General features: G+C 39.0%; 1 non-coding gene across 1 annotated transcript; it reads right to left on the bottom strand.

The window, feature by feature from the left end:
- Positions 1-3,326: 3,326 nt before the first annotated feature.
- LOC115943290 (U12 minor spliceosomal RNA) lies at positions 3,327-3,477 on the bottom strand. Its single transcript, XR_004077884.1, has one exon. It is a non-coding gene; the product is annotated as a U12 minor spliceosomal RNA (small nuclear RNA).
- Positions 3,478-4,104: the final 627 nt, after the last annotated feature.

Raw genomic sequence — 4,104 nt, 5'->3', positions numbered from 1 at the left:
TTTCTTTCTTTCTTTCTTTCTTTCTTTCTTTCTTTCTTTCTTTCTTTCTTTCTTTCTTTCTTTCTTTCTTTCTTTCTTTCTTATCTTCTGTACTTTCCCCCAAAATACCAATTTTAAAACCAGAAAAAAATTTATCAAAAAAATACCACTAAAAAATAGAGGCTTATATGATTCGCAAATGTTATGCAAGTGTTAATACAGTAAGAATCCCTATCATATTACATGATAGTCATAGACCCCAACAGCATGACAAATACTAGTCCAGGACAAAGTAACGCATGCTAAACAATTTGCTCTTTAAATATTTATTTAAAAATTACTGTTTCAAAAGTAAATAGTGATTTCTTAATCACTATCAGCTTAAAATTTCCATTCTAGATAGAGACACACCCTGAATAAATTATGGGGGAGGTTCACGTTGCTTAGGGTCCACTATAGGAGGTCATGTTTAAAGAAGCACAGGGGCGCCCAGGTGGCTCAGTCAGTTAAGTGTCTGCCTTCGGCTCAGGGCATGATCTCAGGGTCTTGGGATTGAGCTCCACGTTGGGCTCCATGCCCAGCAGGGAGTCTGCTTCTCCCTCTCCCTCTGCCCCTCCCTGACACCCCCACCCCAGCTCATGTACTCTCTCTCTCAAATAAATAAATAAAATCTTTAAAAATAAAAAAAGCAGCACAATCCAACAACCAAGAGCAATGAAAATTGAAGTCTATTCTTAGCAGGTGCACCTCAAAGCACATCAAAAGGGTTAAAGGTCTCAGGTGAGTCCCTTCTTCTGCTTCCTAATTCTGTTGAGAAAACTCTCATACACCAAACCCTTACTCTCTTCTTAGCACCGACTCAAGCACCATTCTTTCCCCACTTGCCAGAATTTTTTCTTTATGTGTTTTTAATCTCCTTCCTGGAAAACATGGCCTTCTCCCCCTTCATGATTAGAAGGTAGAGCAGACAATGGGGAGAAAATGACCTGGCTAATAAAGGATTTTCTGTAGCATATGGGGAAGGGAGGAGTACTGTAAACACTGAGGGCTAATGAGTTTTGTCCCAGCAAGTAACGAGCAACTGCACCCCAAAACAAGTGATTGGATCCCTTTGATGGGTTACAAATTAATTATATGGAGAGTATTAGTCAATCACTTTTTCTAACATCATCAATACAAGCTGTGAATTTGGTCAATACAAGTCCTTCCGTTTTTGAAAAATGTCTCAGGACAATATAGGAAACTTAAGTCTTGAAACTTTTTAAGGAATTACAAAATTCTGACACCACCCACACACAAATCACAATTTCTAATGAAGAAAGGTAGAACAAGTGAAATTACTGGACTGTCACATCATAAAATAGTTGGTGACTTAGAATTCCAAAATTACTTTTCTTGAAGCTAAGAAGAGACCTATCCTATTAACCTAAAGTTATTAATAGTTTCCCATTGCTCAACAGTACCAAGAATTATGACTCATATCATAAAGATATCATTTCACTGACATTAATGGCATTCTCAGGGTTGTATAAAGCATTGCATGTTCCTTTTAAAATGAGAGTAAAACTTTTTGCACCAATTTTTGATCTTCTTAAAGCTTTTAGAAGCATCTTATAATTCATTTTGTCTGATTGTATATATATTAATTATAAGTAGGTTTTAAAAAATTGCATTTTTCCACCACACAAAACACAATACTAAGTGGGAAGAATAAGATCTTGAAGAACAGCTAGTCTCCTTATCCTGCCCCTGAGTTGCCACTGCAAGCCAAAATTTGACATTTCACTTAGCAATGACGAACTGTTTTTAATAAAATGGTCACTACTGCCTCCGAGTGGTAGGTCATTTTCAGAGTTTATATTTCATTAATTTCAAGTCCTCTCAGCCTAACAGGAGAAAATTTTGAGACTGAAGGGGTATATATAGTTTCAAATTTAAATTCTGAACATGATTTTGTAGTTTAAGGACGTGAAGAGTATATTTTATTTAGAAAAGTGTATGGACAACTCGTAAGCCTGTGAGGTTGGCCGGTTTTGTCTATAAAATCTGTGTTCCACAGGGAAGCAGAGAGCTCTCATTTCTCATGTTTTCCAGGTAACACTCCTTGACATCCACGTTTTGCTGGTGGCACTTACACCTCCAATCATCAGAAACACTGAGCCACCAAGTGTCTAGGACTCATCACTAATGAAATGTGTCTGTGGAGAGAAAAGCATTATTTTAAATCATTAATGCAACAGACTGGAATTGTGTTTGCTATTTCTTTCTTTCTTTCTTTCTTTCTTTCTTTCTTTTTGAAGATTTTATTTATTTATTTGTCAGAGAGAGAGAGAGCACACAAGCAAGGGGAGCGGCAGGCAGAGGGAGAAGCAGACTCCCTACCGAGCAAAGAGACTAATGTGGGGCTGGACCCCAGCACCCTGGAATCATGACCTGAGCTGAAGGCAGATGCTTAACTGACTGAGCTACTCAGGCATCCCTGTTTGCTATTTCTAGTGGTAGAGTGGTAATGCAATTTAGTTTGTCAAAAATGAGGATTTGGATGATGGTTCTGAGGACTGGTTTAAGCAAGTGACATGGCAAGTGGCTTTTCCCACAAGTTGCACAAACTTGTTGCAAATTAGCAGCCAACAATATAGTTTGCCCAACTCAAACCCTACGTAATTAGTACATTGGATTTTGGATGACATGGTACATCAAAGGCGCCTCTAGCCTTTCTTCCACTCTGAAATGAACCAAACACACAAAGGAAACTAAACAATAATGGCAACTCAGTCTTCGAGGAAAATAGAAAACACTAAATATCCAAATCATGGAGAGAGCTGGGAACTTTGGGAAGAGCTGGCAAAGCACAGACGTCTCCAAAATGATGAAACATCCATGGGAAAGCCAATGACCTCTTGTGTGGAACAAAAAGATCTATGTGCATGGGCCAGGCTGGGGGATACAGAAGCCTCCTTGAGTCTCACTCAACTCCACGGAGTGGCAGGGAATAGGTAAGAACAGTCAGATATAGATGAAGCAGCCGGCCCAGGCATTTAGACAAACAAACAAAATGGATCCAAAGAAAGCACACACAAAAAATGAAGACTGAAAAATGATAGAACTAAAAGAATGAATCTAATTGTTCTTCCTTCCTTCCTTTTTCTTTCTTTCCCTTTCTCTCTTTCTCTTTACCTTTCTTTCTTTTTTCTTCCTTTCTTTCTTTCTTCTTTCTTTCTTTCTTTTCTCTTTCTTTCTCTTTCTTTCTTTCTTTCTTTCTTTCTTTCTTTCTTTCTTTCTTTCTCTCTTTCTCATCCTCATTTATTGCCTTCATATGAGTCTACTCCTTCAATGTCAAAGGGTGAGGGGCAGATCGTGACTCCCAGGCATCCCACAAAGTAGACAGCTCACCTTAGAGGCAATCTTTACCCACTCAAAAATTCATCTCACATTAGCAGTGAGGATTTAGGATATCACCCCGAATCGTCATTTTCCTTACTCATAAGTTTAAGGTATCCAGTGGTTGTTTCTAGTGGTAGAGTGGTAGTGCAGAATAAAATTTTAAAAATCTAGAAAAACCATCTAATCTGGTAGTTTTCAACATGAGTGATTTTGTCCACCCCTTCCCCGAGGGGACATTTGGCAATGTCTGGAGAAATTTTTGGTTGTCACATTTGGGTAAAAATGGACGCTACTGGCATCTGGTGGGTAGAGGGAGGGAGGTTGCCAGCCATGTCAGGACAAGCCCCACAACAAAGAACTGTTTCACCCAAAACATCAGTAGTGCCCGGGCTGATAAACCCTGGTCTGATCTGATCACGAAAAAGGATGGGAATTACATATAAATAAGAATCAGGATGGAGAAGTAATCTGATGCAAAGGCATTTGAAAAATTATAGAACATGTTACTCAAATCTGAGCCAATCACTTTGAGAATCTGTATGTAATTAATGATTTTCTCAGAAAAAGAAGATGGCGGAAGAGTAGGGGACCCTATTCCAACCAGTCCCCGGAATTGAGCTGGGTATCTACCACACCACTCTGAACACCCACGAAATCAGCCTGAGATGTAGGAAGATAGATCTGGATCTCTACAAACAGAATATCACAGGCAGTTGGTTTTGAGGTATGAAGCGGGGAGCC

This window comes from Leptonychotes weddellii, unplaced genomic scaffold, assembly GCF_054177405.1.
Source record: "Leptonychotes weddellii isolate Sample4059 unplaced genomic scaffold, ASM5417740v2 HiC_scaffold_3113, whole genome shotgun sequence".
NCBI classification, from domain to species: Eukaryota; Metazoa; Chordata; class Mammalia; order Carnivora; family Phocidae; genus Leptonychotes; species Leptonychotes weddellii.
The sequence above is the reverse complement of the archived record's forward strand: the minus strand, read 5'-3'. Positions and strand labels throughout refer to the sequence as shown.